The sequence below is a fragment of the Neofelis nebulosa genome, chromosome 8 (assembly GCF_028018385.1).
Source record: "Neofelis nebulosa isolate mNeoNeb1 chromosome 8, mNeoNeb1.pri, whole genome shotgun sequence".
Classification (NCBI taxonomy): domain Eukaryota; kingdom Metazoa; phylum Chordata; class Mammalia; order Carnivora; family Felidae; genus Neofelis; species Neofelis nebulosa.
In genome coordinates, this window is record NC_080789.1 from 54,769,407 (window position 1) to 54,785,696 (window position 16,290).

The 16,290-nt window shown below is 43.2% G+C and overlaps 1 protein-coding gene and 1 long non-coding RNA gene across 6 annotated transcripts in view; one reads left to right on the top strand and one right to left on the bottom strand.

The window, feature by feature from the left end:
* TAFA2 (TAFA chemokine like family member 2) overlaps positions 1–16,290 on the top strand; it is a 515,454-nt gene that overhangs the window by 429,685 nt on the left and 69,479 nt on the right. The gene's annotated exons all lie outside the window — the stretch shown is intronic.
* On the bottom strand, positions 650–8,239 carry LOC131519306 (uncharacterized). Its single transcript, XR_009265589.1, has 3 exons — positions 8,093–8,239; positions 6,342–6,497; positions 650–1,136 (listed from the first exon to the last, which is right to left on the bottom strand). It is a non-coding gene; the product is annotated as an uncharacterized LOC131519306 (long non-coding RNA).

Here is a 16,290-nt window from a genome sequence, read left to right on the forward strand (position 1 = left end):
AAAATTTAAAAATAGAACTACCCTACAACCCAGTAATTCCACTTCTGGGTATTTATATGAAGAAAATGAAAACACTAACTTAAAAATATATATGCACTCCATGTTTATTGCAGCATTATTTATAATAGCCACAATATGGAAACGACCTTAGTTTTATTAATGGATGAATAGATAAAGCAAATGTGGTATATATGTAGAAAAATGCAATATTATTTAGCCATAAAAAAGAGAATGAAATTTTGCCATTTGTGACAACGTGGGTGGATCTTGAGGGTATTATTCTAAGTGAAATAAGTCAGACAGAGAAAGACAAATACCATATGATTTTGTTTGTAGGTGGAATCTAAAAACAAAACAAAAAGCTCATATATACAGAGAACAGATTGGTGTTGTTTTTAAAGACAGTTTTTTCTAGAGCAGTTTTATGTTTACTGCAAACTGAGAGAGAGATAGAGGAATTTCCATATACTCACTGCCCCCACACTTGCATAGCCTCTCCTATTATCAACATTCCCCAGAACGGTACTTTTCCACCAAGGTTAAATCTACATTGATACATCATAATCATCCAAAGTCCCTAGTGTACCTTAGGGTTCTCTCTTTGTTTTGTACATTTTCTGAATTTGGGCAAATATATAATTGTTAGGGTCAGGCGTAAGGCAGGGTAAAGATAAGAGTCAGAGGCTAAAAAATTTTAGCAGTCAAAGGCTTTATTGGGAACTAAGGTCTCGGATGAGGTTCCATGACTCAGGGAGAGAGAGAGAGACAGAGGAGTCAGGGAAGTCGAGCCCAGGTGTGGTGGGGTGGGGTTTTTAAGCTGCAGCGGTTCCGGGTTTAGGTCTGGGCAGGCCTTTTTCACGTCAGGTCGTGCTGTCACTCAGTGATTGGTTGACCTCCAATTCGTTCTGGCACACTACTAGGGGCTTTTCGTTGGGTTACGCTGGCAAGATGGCCATCCCCTCTACTGTGGTTCCAAGGACATCCTAACATTCCAATCTCTTATTGGTGATAATGGGCGACGGATCTGATCTGGCTGCTTCCTGTGGGTGTAAGGGCGACGTTATGGTATGTGGGGTCTGAGGTTGGAATGCGGGAATATGGCCAGACCACCATCTGGTGAAATGCAACCTGGGAAACTTCATGAATTTGTTTTCATACAAAATGGAGAAAACAAGGTAAGAGCATAAGTATTATACAGATAGCAACTAGTGGGGTGACTATGGGGAGGAGCCAAGTTAGGAGGGGGTTAGGGGGTCTGAGGATCCTGGGCAGGCGGATAGAGTTTTTTGGATTTCCTTTAGGTGTTCTATATTGGTTTCGACTAAGCCTGATTCATTGAGGTAGTAGCAACATTCCTCTCTCAGGAATAGACATGTTCCCCCTTTTTCTGCTGTCAAGAGATCTAGGGCCGATCGGTTTTGTAGAGTGACCTGTGCTAGGGAGTTGACCTGCCTTTCTAAGGCAGATAGGGAGGTTGCTGAGGCTTCTATTGTGATTGGGAGCCTGTCTGACAGATCCTTGGAAGAGCTAATGGAGTGTATTAGGGAGCTGGTCCCCACCCCAGCAGCCAATAGGGAGGTGGCTGGGGATAGTCCGACCATTAGTGGGAGGAAAATGGCTCGTTTTTGGAGATGGAGTTCGAGGAGTTGATGGAGTTCTTCCTGTCCGTATAGGGTGAGTTGGGGGATGATGGTGACTGGGAGGCAGATAGAGGCGTTTTGGTACTTGTTTATAAGCTGTGCCATTACACCAATAGAATCCCCCTGGGGGGGGAGGGATTGTGGCTAGGCATAGGCAAGGGGGAGGGGCAAGTTGGGGAGGCATGAGAAGAGTAGCATGTCAGGTGAGATGTGTTGTATTGAGGGGTCTCAGTGAGGATGGGAACCTGTAGGAAGATTTGACTTCTGGGGTGATTGATGGAGTTAGTGGCATTGGGAAAGGGGGTGGGTAATGGGACAGCTATTACTGGATCCCACTGGAGGGATGTGCAAAGAAAGCAGTGTGACAGGTTAGTTAAGCCTGATTGATTAAGCAGGATCGCTCCTTGTCTGATTAGTGTAAGCCATGAGAAGGGATGTTGTGTGGGGGTGTCTGTAGTTGGGTGTTGAGCTGGTTTTCTTGGTCTGTGATTGTTTGGGTAAAATCGTTAAGGTTGGAGAGGGAAGGAGCCATTGAGGGTTCCTAGGATCGATAGATGGTTAAAGAGGAGACGGGGTTAGAGTGATGGCCGTTCTGATACAGTTTGCCCCTTGTTCCAGTTTGCCAGCAGATATCCCATGGATCGGGGATAGTAAGGGTAAAGTTGCCATTTCTCAAGCAGAAGCGGCCCATCTTTGTCCCTGTGAAACAGTATTGGTTGAGCCAGTGTATGTTACGATAGTAATAGGGGCATCCCCCATATTGTGGGGGGGAGGTTTGGGAGCATTTGTTGTCGGTTTGGTCATATAAAAAGCAAATGGCGGGAGTAATCTGTGCAGAGGCTCAGAGTGTGTTGAAGGAGGGAAATTTAAAGGTAACTTGATTTTGGCACCCAACAAGGGGGTAAGGGGTAGAGGATATGATAGAGGTGTGTCCATTAAAAGTTTCGGATAGATAAAAAATCCACCTATAGGAGGGCTGTGAGGGTATAAGGGGGAAGATGTTAACGAGGAGTAACAGGGGGAGTATCATCATGATATATAAGTATGGTTAGCAAAAAGGTAAAGAAGGAGATTTCGGCAGGGGAGAAATCGGAGAGAGTTCCCTGAAGCCAACAGTCGGAGACCCAGGAGAGGAATGAGGGGAAGGTGGTAGGGTCGGATGGGTGGGAGAGTTGTAGCTCATGTAGTATCGTGATTGTGAAGGTGGAGAACCGAGGGGAAGGGTCAGTCATGAAGGGGTTTGTCCAGTTAGTTTGAGGGTGAGGGGGCCGGTTGGTTGGGAGGTCCACGACTCTTCTGGTATGGGGAGTAAAGGGGGGGGCCCGCTTGAGGTTGGAGGTGTGAACCCACGGGGTGTGGCCCAATAATTTAGCAGCCGTGGGGGTTGTGAGTATGACCATGTAGGGACCCTTCCATCGGGGGGCAAGGGTTGGTTTTTGTCTTACTCGAAGGAGTACCGAGTCTCCTGGGTTTACAGATACTGGGGGAGAGGAGAGATCGGTGGGAGCTGGTAGAATGAGGTCAGCGTGCTGTCAGATCAGGTGGCAGAGCAGGCTAAGGTAAGGAAGATAGGCAGCCAAAGAAGGAGGATCTTTTGATATGGGTTGGGGTAGCAGGAAGGGTCGCCCGTACAGGAGTTCAAATGGGCTGAGGCCTGTGGGTCGTCGGGGAGCGGCTCGGAGTCGGGTGAGTGCTATAGGTAGGAGTTGAGGCCAAGAAAGCCGAGCCTCTATGGAGAGTTTAGTGAGATGGTCTTTTATGAGGCCATTGGCCCTTTCAACCTTACCCGAAGATTGGGGGTGGTATGGTATGTGGTTTCCAAGTAATGCCTAAAGCTTTGGAGACCTGTTGGGTGGCTGCTGAGATGAAAGCAGGCCCATTGTCAGAGTGTATCCTTCTTGGTAGACCAAAGCGAGGGATGATGTCCTTGAGTAGGATCTCAGCCACTGTGGAGGCCCCTTCAGATGAGGTAGGGAAGGCTTCTATCCACCCTGTAAAGGTGTCACTTATAGTAAGGAGATACCGTAATTTTTTGTGTTTTGGCGTGTGAGTAAAATCTATTTGCCAGTCTTCGCTCGGGAGATGGCCCCACATCTGATAAGTGGGGCCTGGGCTCCTAATTTCCCCTTGGGGGCTGACTGCAGTGCATGTGGTGGATTGTTGGTGTGTTTTGGTGATCAGTTGTTGTAGGTGGGAATGGTACATAATGGGCTCAAGGAAGTAGAAGGTGGCCTCCAGCCCACTGTGTAGAGTTTTGTGGATTTTTGTTAGTAGGGAAGGGGCTAGGTTATTTGGGAGGGCCAGTCGGGGGCCTAACATGATCCAGCCTGCATTGGTATGGGCATCGGGATGGGTCATGTATTGTTTTTGTTCATCTGGGGTGTAGTCGGGAGTTGTATCATCGGTGAGGATGCCCATAGGAACTGGGTTGAGAGAGAGCTGTTTTTCTGGTGGTGTTGTCAGCCTTGTGATTTCCTATAGCTATCTCTGTGGTTAGGGGTTGGTGGCCTTTGCAATGGACAATGGCCACCTCTTGTGGGAGTTTGAGGGCCTCAAGGAGTTTTGTGATGAGTGGCCCATTGATGATGGGGGTACCCTTCGTTGTGAGGAATCCTCTTTCTTCCCATAAGTGGGAGTGTGTATGTGCAATAAGGAAAGCCTATTTTGAGTCTGTGTATATTGTGACTCTCTTATTTTTGGACAATTGGAGAGCCCTAGCAAGAGCTGTGAGTTCAGCCTTTTGGGATGTGTTTCCCGTGGGTAGTGTCTGGGCCTCTAGGGTTTGGTTTAATGTAACCACAGCGTACGCTGCTCGTCGGTGGCCTTGGGAGTCAACTAGTGAACTACCATCTACAAATAGGGTGAGATCAGGGGAAGTGAGAGGAAGGTCTTTTAAGTTAGATGGAGGTTTGGAGAGAATGTCTATGAGTTCAGTGCAGGAGCGGAAGGGTGGCTGTGAAGTGTCTTTGGGGTCAATTTGTGGGAGTAGGGTGGCTGGATTGAGTCTGGGGGAGAGTTGGAGAGATATTTCAGGATTTTCAATAAAGAGCAGGTGGAACAATTATGTGCGTGATGGGGAGAGCAGCGCCAAGGCCTTATGTGTAAGGAGATCAGATGGATGGTGCAATGAGAGTACCGTTAGGGGGCAGTGTAGGGTAAGTTTGAGTGCCTCTTTGGTTAGGGTGGCAGGTGATGCAAGTGCTCTGAGGCAGGGTTGCCACCCCTTGATAGTAGGGCCCAGTTGTTTAGAGAGGTAGGCGACAGCTTGTAACTTGGGGCCACATGGTTGGGCTAGGAGTCCTGTTGCAATTCCAGCCCTTTCATCTGTGTATAAGAGGAAAGGCTTTGAAACATTGGGGAGGGAAGGGACCGGTTGAGTGACTAGAGATGTGACCAGCCATTGGAAGGCCCTTGCTACCAATCCCGGGCTGGAGAGTGGGCCTTGAGGGGTTTCTTTAGCTGCTTTGTATAGGGGGGCTGTGTGTACAGCAAAGTTAGGGATCCAGTGCCTGAAGAAGCCCACTAAACCCAGGAAGGAGAGGATTTCGTCTGCATTAGTAGGTGGGGACAGGGTCTGGAGGGCTTGGAGATGGTCTTGGGTTAGGGCCTTGGTGGTAGGTGTGAGTGAGACTCCCAGGAATGTGACTGTGCTGGTACAGATTTGGGCTTTGTGTGGGGAGACTCGATACCCCAGGTTAGCCAGGAAGTTTAGGATATGGATTGTATCTTGTTTGGTGTGGTTGAAAGAGGTACCACATAGTAGAAGGTCATCTACGTATTGTAGTAGAGTACAGTGACTAGAGAGTGGGGCTTTGAGGAGATCCCTGGCCAAGGCTTGCCCAAAGAGATGGGGACTATCACGGAACCCCTGGGGAAGTACCGTCCATGTGAGTTGGCAGGCCAAAGAGGTGACTGGATCTTGCCATGTGAAGGCAAAGAGGAATTGGGATTCAGGATGTAGGGGAATAGTGAAAAAGGCATCTTTGAGATCAAGCACTGTAAAATGGGTTGTGGATGGGGGAATTTGGGAGAGGAGGGTGTATGGGTTGGGCACTACTGGGTGGATAGGGATTACCGCTTCATTGATTATTCGGAGGTCTTGTACTAGTCTATATGAGCCATTAGGCTTTTTTACAGGCAAGATCGGGATGTTGCAGGGGGAGTGACATGGGATTAGGAGGCCTTCCTTGAGTAGGCGATCGATGATGGGCTTTAGGCCTAGTCAGTGGGTGTGGGAAATTGGGTATTGGGGTCTAGACAGGAATTGCGATGGATTTTTGAGTCTAATGAGGACAGGTTGGTGGTGGGTGGCGATCGTCAGGGTGGACATATCCCATATGATTGGGTTTACTGGGAGGTCTGGGTGTGGGTTAAGGTTGTGGTCTGTGTTGTCTGTGATAACAGTCAGTAGGAGATGAGTGGGGGAGGGAGAGGGGCAGATAGCTGGTAGGTGTATAGAGGCTCCTAATTTATTGAGGATGTCTCAGCCCAACAGGGGGACGGGGCAGGTGGGGATGACTAGAAAGGAGTGGGAGAAGTGGAAGCCATCCAGGCAGCAGGTGAGTACCGGTGTGCACGGGGGAATGGAGGAGGTGCTGCTTATACCCATGACTGAAACAGAGGATGGTGTGATGGGGCCGGAATAGCTCAGCAGGATGGAATAGGTAGCCCCCGTGTCCAACAGAAAGGAGATGGACTTACCCGCTACCTGGAGTTTTACCCTGGGCTTGGTGTGGGTCACCGGAGTTACTGAGTCTGGGCCTCGTCAGTCATCATCCTCCATCTCCAGCAGTTGGAAGGCAGAGTCCAATCAGGGTGAAGCCTCACCACGTGGGGGTGTTGTGAGTCTGTCATCTCCTGGGTTAGGACAATCGGATTCCCAGTGGCCCATTTGCTGGCACAATGGGCATGGACTGGTAGGCTTTTTGGGATGGGGACACTGACAAGACCGGATGGCCTTCTTGGCCACATTTAAAGCAAGGCCCCAGAGGGGGCCGTGGTCCAGAGGGCTTTATTGTGGCTGGCCTCAGGGCAGCTACCAAGGCTTGGGTCTGTAATTGTACCTTTTGTTGGAGACGGGCCTGTCGCCGTTGTTCTTGAGCTTCCTCTCGGCCTTAAAAAACTTTAAAAGCCATCTTTACCAGGTCGGCCATAGGGGTTTGAGGACCATCTTCGGCCTTTTTTAGTTTTTTTGAATTATCAGGGGCTGATTGGGAAACAAAATAGGTGGCCAATACTGTGGCCCCGGCGGGGGTGGTAGGGTCTAGTCTGGTATACTGGGTAAGTGCCTCTGTGAGCCGGCTAAGGAAGGCTGCGGGGTTTTCATTGTGGTCCTGTATTATTTCTTGAAGTTTGTTAAAATTTACTGATTTGTTTGAGGTTGCCCTCATGCCTGCTAGTAGGCACTGGATCATCTGGTCCCGGTGCCGGTGACCATTGCCTGCATGTTGGTAATTCCAATTGGGGTTGGCCGCCGGGACAGCATCGGCCCCTACAGGCATAGTGGAGTCGGTCATGTGGGTTTGGTCTGCATGTTCTCTGGCTGTGGCCTGGATACGCTCCCTCTCCTCAGGGGTGAGGGTAGAGGTGAGGATTACATGGATGTCATGCCATGTGAGACTGTAGGCTTGGGCAAGGTATTGGAATTCCTTAATGTATTGGATGGGGTCAGCCGAGAATGACCCTAGCTGCTTTTCAATGGTGGATAAGTCTTGGAGGGAGAAGGGGACGTGAACGTGAACCAGACCTTTAGGTCCTGCCACCTCACAGAGAGGTAAGATGGCCACTGGGGTCTGTTCGCTGGGAGGGGCCTGAGCAGGAGTTTGGGATGATATGGGAGGCGAGGGCGGGATGGCTGGGGGTTGGGAGTATGGAGGGGGGCGAGGGCCAGGTGGGCGGCGTGGCTAGATCCTCTAATGGGTCGGAGATCGGGGAAGTTGGTGAGGTGGGGTCATTGGGGGGTTGTGGGTGGGCAAGGAGCATGCGTGCAGAGGGGCAGGAGGAACATAGGTTGGGGCAAGACCTGAGGTCCCAAAAGGCCATGACGTAGGGTATTTCTCCCCATTTTCCCCACCGATGGCAAATATTATCCAGATCAGTTAAGATTTGGTATTGTAAAGACCCCTCGGGTGGCCATTGAGAATCATTATCTAATTTGTACTGAGGCCAGACTACAGTGCAAATGCGGATGAGTTGGTTAGGACAAAGTTCTCCTTGTAAGCCCAGGAGCGGGAAGTTTTTTAACAGACATTGGAGGGGGGTAAGAGATCGAGGCAGTTTAGACTCGTTACTCCCCATTGGCGTGGCAGGGCGAGGTGCCCCTCACACTGCAGTAAGGGGCCTATTGGCGTGCGGGCCTTGTGGCTGCGGAGGAAAGGAGACTGACTTGCGAGACATGTCTCGTGGGTGTCAGCCATAGTTTGAGGAGGGAAGGAGGGGTCTGTCCTACTTACCGGCTCCTGTAGGTGCTTGGGAGTAGGGTGGTTGGCGTCTGGCTTGGCGAGGAGGGAGCTCAGACAAGGGAGGCGAGCTACTACCTCCCCCGGGTTTCGGCACCAAATGTTAGGGTCAGGCGTAAGGCAGGGTAAAGATAAGAGTCAGAGGCTAAAAAAATTTTAGCAGTCAAAGGCTTTATTGGGAACTAAGGTCTGGGGCGATGTTCCGTAACTCAGGGAGAGAGAGAGAGGAGTCAGGGAAGTCGCACCCAGGTATGGTGGGGTGGGGTTTTAAGCTGCAGCGGTTCCGGGTTTAGGTCCGGGTGGGCCTTTTTCGCGTCAGGTCGTGCTGTTGCTCGGTGATTGGTTAACCTCCAATTCGTTCTAGCACACTACTAGAGGCTTTTCGTTGGGTTGTGCTGGCAAGATGGCCGTCCCCTCCACTGTGGTTCCAAGGACATCCTAACAATAATGACATATGTTTGATATATTTTAGTTAAAAACACGTTTTATTTTCCCTTTTGCTATCTTTTTGTTAATGTTTAAAATATTTATTTATTTATTAGAAAGAGAGAGAGGAGAGAGAGAGAGAACAAGCAGAGGAGGGGCAGAGAGAGAGGGAGACACAGAATCTAAAGCAGGCTCCAGGCTTTGGGCTGTCAGCTCAAAGCCCAAGCAGGATGCAAACCCAGGAACCATGAGATAATGACCCGAGCTGAAGTTGGACACTTAACCAACTGAATCATTTAGGTGCCCCTTTTGATGTCTTCTTTGACCCATGAGTTATTTAAAGGGTGTTACTTTGTTTCCAAATATTTGGGCAATTTTTAGATAGCTCCTTAGTTGACTTCTAATTCCATTCCATGTGGCCAGATAACATGCTTTCTGTAACTTGATCGTTATATCCTATTGATGAGCTGATCTCTTTATCCATTAGTATTCTTTTTTAAATCCCTGTTAATATTCTCTGCCCTGAAGTCAACATTATTTGAAATTAATAGTCACAACCACGTTTTTAGTGTAGTATTTGCATAGTGTCTCTTTTTCTATCCTTTTGTTTTGACCTATTTATGTCTTCATTATTTATAGTTGATTTCTTATAGGCAAGAAATAGTTGTGTCTTGTGGTTTTACCTAATCTCATCATCTCTGCCTCTCAGAGCATTCAGACTATTTTATTTAATGTAGATTATTTGTATGTTTAAGTTTAAATCACTGATCTTGTTCTTTGTTTTCTTCTATCTGCTCTTCATTCCTTTTTTTCCTCACTTCCCTTGGATTAAGTTTTACAATTCTAGCATATCTTATTTGGCTTGTTAATTGTAACTTTCTTATAGTTCTTATTTTGCTTTAGAGTATACAGTACACATCTTTAAGGTAACAGTCTATCTGACAGTAATATTATGCTGCTTCATGTACAGTTTAAAATCTTATAGTAATGTACTTCTATTTCTCCCTCTTTGGTCTCTGTGCTATTGTTGTTATATATTTTACTCCTTCATTTGTTGTATACACCTCAAACCACACTATTATTATTTTTGCTTTAGAAGTCAACTATCTTTTTAAGAGAATTGAATTATCAGAAAAACTTACATATTTTCCACATAATACCACATCCAGGATTCTTATTCCTTGGTATAGATCCATTTTTCCACTGGGTATCATTTTCCTTATGTCTAAAGGACTTCCTTTAACATTTCTTGTGGTGTAGGTCTGCTGGTGATGAATTATTCTAATAGTTTTATGTCAAATGATGTGTGTATTCTGCCTTCAGTTTTAAAAGATATTTTTGTTGGGTATAGAATTATGGTGTACAGTTTTTGTCTTTCAGCTGTGAAAAGATGTTGTGCCACTACTTCTCATTTGCATTATTTCTAGTGTGAAATCTGCTAATATCCTCATCTTTGTTCCTTTGTACCTAATGAGACTTTTTCCTCTGGCAACGTTTTTCATTTTGTAAGAATACACACACACACACACACACACACACACACACACACACACACACACGTAATATTCCTTAATGCAGTTTTTTCATATTTATTGTGCTTGGTGTTTGGTGAACTTTTTGGATCTGTGAGTTTATATATACTTTTATCAACTTTGGGGGATTTTTATCCATTAGTTCTTATAAATGTTGTAATATTTTTTTCTATCTCCCAACCTCTCTCTCCTTTCTTTCAGAAACTGCAATTAAATATACTTTATACCCACATACTTTACACCTACAACTCCCAGTCCTGTGTGGTCTCTGGTGACTGTTTCTTTGAATCCTTTTGAGTATTTCCCTTGCTTCAGAGAATTTTCTCAGAAGCATGTGGTATCAGTACTCTGCTGAATATTCAAGTTCTCTCTCTGCATAGCTGATCTCTCTGGTAAACTGCTCTGTGAACTCTAGCTACTTTTTCTCACAACTGTGTCTCCTTAACTCTGGGCATCATGGCATCAGCTAGGCCCCATCTGGGCTTCTCCTCCCTAGTTTTGTTTTGTTATGTTTTTTAGTTTAATAATTCATCCTATATGTGATTCTCATAGGGATCAAACTATCCTTAGAATAGGAATTTGTTTCCTTTGAAGAAAGCATGAAACTAATTCTTTGGTCACCTACAAATTTTAAAGTAACTTTAATTATGACACAATTGGTATAGGGCTTATAACAAATATCTGGCCATTTAATAAATGAATCATTTTAAATTATATAAAAGTAAGATTTGGCATCTGAAGACCGGAGCTTCAGTCCTGGCTCTATCATTTATAAATGATATGACCTTGAACAAGTTGCTAAACCTCTCTGATCCTCAGTTTCCAAAAGTCTAAGGTGACAGCTTTCCCTGCCGATATGTAGTTATGAAGTTTCTATGAGATAAGTTATATGAGAAATAAGATAAGAAATGTATTTTGCACTTTTGGACTCTTCCTAATGTTAATATTTGGGTTTTTAGAGTATCAGTTGAGGAAAAGGATCTCATATAGATCACAATATGCAAAAAAAAAAATTACAAATAAATTACATACGAGTAACTATTGCAGAAGCTTACAGATGAAAGTAAACCTTATGCATGCTTTTTATCTCAGTGCTACAACAACACATTTTGGCAATATGACATATATAGCTTCTAACTTGAAAAGTATCTTTAAGACTTCAATCCTCTTATAAACATATATTTTGGTAAAGCACTTTTTTCCTGTTTTGTGCTCAATTTTTAATTTTCTCACATGTCCAATATCTCTTCTTTTTTATTGATAATTATATCTTATTTCCAATATTTCTTATATAGGATTTTGAGAGGAGCCGTGTGTGTGTGTGTGTGTGTGGGGGGCATTGATTTTTTGCCTGTATCTGTGTCAATATGTTAGAGTCAATAAACAATATAATACAAACTTGCTCATACACTAAAAGTGCGGACATATTATAGTCCTAATTCTTACAAAGTTCAAGGCATAATTGATACTTCACGGACTGCAAAATGGCATGAGAGGTGCACTTTTATATTTACAGTTATTATTCCATTGCCAACAAGTAGAAGTAATCTTGGCTTTTGTAGCATAGAAAAACTACACTATAGTAAAATGTTCATTTCCTTTGATTCTTTCCTTAAGAGTCAGAAAATGAAATTAAACAAGGAAAGATAAAAGTAAATAATTAAAAATGAGGGAATTTAAGAAAGACTAAATACATAAAGCTTCCCTTGTACATAACATAAATTTGAAATACAATTTTTTGAAAAATGGAGGGAGATATTTTAAGACATATTGAAGTCCCCATTTAGTTTGATTAGAGTTAGTGATACATTCAAACCTAACTTTGTTCTTTTGACACCAAAAAATTCTTGAACACTGCATACTTATATCTGTAACATATTCTCTCCCCCTGTACTGGACTGTGAGAAATTCTCTCCATAAACTCTCTTCCCAAACTGTGGTTTGGAACCACTTCCAGTAGGATAACATTGTGCCAGTGAAACTCGAGGGTTCTTCTCACTTCTGATCTTTTTGCAGTTGTGGAGTGATGGTGGGGGTCCAGAGCTGATGACCAAGAAAGAATTCTTGAGACATTGGCATAAAAAGGTGATTTTATTAAAGCATGGGGGCAAGACCTGTAGGCAGAAAGAGTGACACTGGGGCTGTAAGGAGTGACTGATTGTGCACTATGGAGTTGGGGGAGGTAAAGGCAGAAGAGAGTTTTCCATAAGGACTTTCATATGCTAAAGAGGACTCCTGACATAAGGATGCTTAGCTGTTGTCAAGCTCTGTTGTTTTTCCCTCTAGCAAAGCATTAACATTAGGACAGTAGGGAGTTCCTAGAGAAATGTTATACTCTGCCTGTCCCAAGTATTTGTCAGTGGGCTGCAGGTTATAAAGAAATTTAGTTTTATCTACATTTTCTTCTTGTTCCCCACATCACAATGGAGGGTAGGGTGATGTTAGGGCTCCAGGAAACTGAGTCTATAGGTTTCTGGAGATAGCCTTTTGTTCTTGTAAATCATTAAAAGTTGCAAACTGATGGAGAGTGTGTCCTGCATGACTGTGATCTCTATCAGTTAACCATTTGTTTTTCCCTTTCCTTTGTTCTTAGGCACCAGGAGTGCCTGAGGAATATCACACATATCCCACCTTGGGGGATAGGGAGTGTGAGGGGGTGTTAGCTTTTGCTTTGCCCTCAGCTTGTCTTTGGCTCCTTCATCAATCTGAGACACTATGAGGACCAGAGAAGAGTCCTGCCTCACCCCTTTTTGAGGGGACTTCTTTTATAGCACTTAATATACTTGACAGTTCTTTGTTATGTTGATCACTCTTTTAGCAAGAAAAATTACTTCTCAGGCCTTCCCCAGTCACCTAAGCTTCATGACTTAAAGTGGGAGGCAGTCTCTGTTGTGCACTGAATGATTGTGTCCTCCCTCCCTCCCTCCCCCAGATTCATAGATTGAAGTTCCTTGCCCTCAAAGTGATGGTATTAGGAGAGAGAGGTAATTAGATCATGAGTGCAGGGCCCAGATGAATGGGATCAGTGCTCATATTGTAAGAGACTGGAGATAGATGACCTCTTTCTCTCAGCCTTGTGAGTACATAGTGAGACGGCAGCTGTCTACAAGCAGGGCAGTGAGCTCTCACCAGACACCAGATCTGTCTCCAGAACTGTGAGAAAACAAGTGTACGTTGTTTAAGCCACCCAGTCTATTATATTTTTGTCATAGGAGACCAAACTAAGACATCCTCCTGGACCTCTTACTCAGTATCCTCTTCCCTCTACACTTTTCATATTTTTCTCTATAGGCTGGGCTTATTTCCAAATTACCTAAAAGAATTAGATTATGACTTCTTCCCTTCTTTCCTATTTTACATCCCTTTTGCAGAAAAGGTCTCAGTCTCACAGGAGGAAGCATGACTATCCAAACAAACTTTGATGACAAAAGTATGTTGTTTTCATAAAGTAGCCATGCTGTTTTTATGCCTTTGGCTTCCATTTAGTTTTCCACTTATACATGATCTAAAGTGGATTGTCTTGAGTTATTTTAAGAAAAATACCAATATATTAATCTCCTCTGACTGAACTGTTAATACAAGCCTTGAAATGGAACATTAAGCGCTATAAATACTTAAAAGGCATACCTCTTACCTTCCTTAATGGCAATGAATTTTCTTTAGAAAATGTAATGTTGAATTTTGCAGTTTTTGGTGAGGTCTTGTTGATTTTTGTCTTGGGACTTAAGTCCCAATGAGTCATATTTAAAATAATTTACAATATTAACCATCTATTCCTTTACTAGTTTAAAGAGCAGAGCCTCTTGCCCACTTCCTTTCTGAAGTTGCTTTCTGTTCATGAAGTAATTAATATCATGTCTGGGACAGGAAGTGGAGAACACCTGGTTGGCTTCTTGTCTGGCATATGCTTAGTGTTCATTAATTTTAAGTCAATAGGTTTTTATTGAGCACGTACTTTGTGCCAAATGCAAGAAATGTCTGTCTCAGAGGAAGCCAGTTCTTACCATAGAATCTGATAACTGCCTCAGTGCATTGGGGGTACAAAAGAGAAGTTGTCACAAGCTCTTAATTTTATTACCAGAAATAAACTTGATTCTGTCATGTATAATTAGGCATGTGAAATCAAAGCTTATTCACAGGAATTTGTCTTAATCAAAATAGGGAGGCATTATTCAACAGTTCTCTGTAAAATGAATACTAATTTCTGTATTCCTTATAATATCCTTTTCTGGATTTGTTTTCACATTTCTGATTGATCTTTCCTGGGCTCCAAGCACTTCAGACTTCCTTGCCTGGGGCTGTCCATCAGGTAGTTAATGATCTGTAAGCAGTATTTTATATAAGTAGTTTTCAAACAACTTATTGACCCTTTGATGTGATAGTATGTTGAAAACTCAATATGTAAAGTAATTTAACATAAATTCTCCAAAAATAAATGTTTTCCTGAAGCTTTAAGATTAAATTCTAAAACTTCCAGGAAAAAAAAAATTGTATGTCAGCTGTGCTCTTCATTATGAGACAATGAAAGAACTCTTTGGAATGTTCTTAGGGGAAGTAGGTTTCAAGTCTTTGCTAAATATCTTAAATAGGAAATAAATATATTTGCTTCACCTGAGCTCATAAATACTGTGTCACATACAATGGCAACTTTACTTAAAACCTCTTCTAAAGAGTCTCTTGAATTACAGAGGAGTTTAAAACATGATTAAATAACGAAAGATGGAGAAATCTTTGCAAGGTTTTTTGTTTGTTTGTTTGTTTGTTTTTAGGCCTATAATTTAAGCTTATACCTTTGGGTGGAAACATTTACATGAAAATGTTGACGTTTTCAGTAGTCATTTACACTATTATGTCTAACACAAGATTCCCCTTTATCTCAAATTCCCCGTTTCCTAAGGGATATCCCAGTTCAGGAGGTATGAGAAAAAAAACATCTAGAAGAATTTTATGAGCTTTACTGGTTGGTGATGGCATGAAATCTCATAAATTTCTATTTTTTACCTCTTTTATTAGCAACTCTTCCTGCACAGAAGTAAAAATTGCTGGTCTTCCTGATTTTTAATTGTAATTATTATTATCTTAGCTCAATTATTTTGTCAATTGTAGGTTATTTCGTAAAATCTATTGAGTTTTTTGTATCAATATATAATTGTGTTACAATATTTTTCCCTAAAAGTTTTATTAACGACTTTATACATATATATATACATATGTGTGTGTGTGTGTGTGTGTGTATATATATATATATATATATATATATATATATATATATATATATAGTTTATTTCTAATGTTATTGCTGAGGGCTTTTTTTTTCAATATAGCAATAAATGGAATGGAGGGAGATTGGTAATTTTTGCCTTGTCCGAGGCTATGGTGGTGTGTGTGTGCGCACGTGCACACACGTGCATACACACGCTAATTTGACACATGCTATAGAAAGAAAAGTGAAGAAACAATGTCAGATTTCAAGTACAGTGATATTCTAAAATCGAAGCTACTTTACAAGAAGTCAGAAGTGTTTAATAAAACAAACCCTGAACATCTTCATTAATCAAACCAAGTGTGGCTGCCTGTGTGTGCAGCTGCATGGCAAAAATACCTCAGCCCCCAACTTCTTTTTATCCTAAACCAGTTGGAGGTTGATGAGGCAGACTCTAGGCGAAGCTGTAAATCCTGTGAAATTTCTTTGCCCTCATTTTTTCTGCCTTTTTTCCTCCTCTGCACCACCAGCCCCCTGTCTTTCTACTCTTCTCAGGCTTCCTGCTCCTTAATCCAAACAGGAAAGGCTCTCATAATGACCCATTTATACCTATTGATTGGCTGATTACACCACTACTGAAATGCCTTCACACTGAAGCATTACCTCAACCAGCCTTTTATCTCTGATTGTAGGAGAGGCCGATTCTTTGTTAGAAAAATTTTGTTTTCCTCTGCAAACTGGTGAGGAGATTGTTTTTGGAGAGTAAGGTAGGAGGAGGCCCTTTGGAGCCCCTGAAATCACAGTTGTTCTAGTCAAGCAAATTTAATTTAGAGTTTATGATGTTTTCAGCTGTCCGAGCAGATGCTCTACAGTAAGCCCTATGGAAGGAAAATTGTATTGGACACTTGTTTAAAAGTGGCAAGGAAGACTTTATTCAAGACTATGGCAAAAGGGTGGAAAGAATGAACTCAAAAAAAGGCAGGGGGATTTTTAAACAGTGGGGTGAATTGGTGGAAGAGTATTCAAGGACA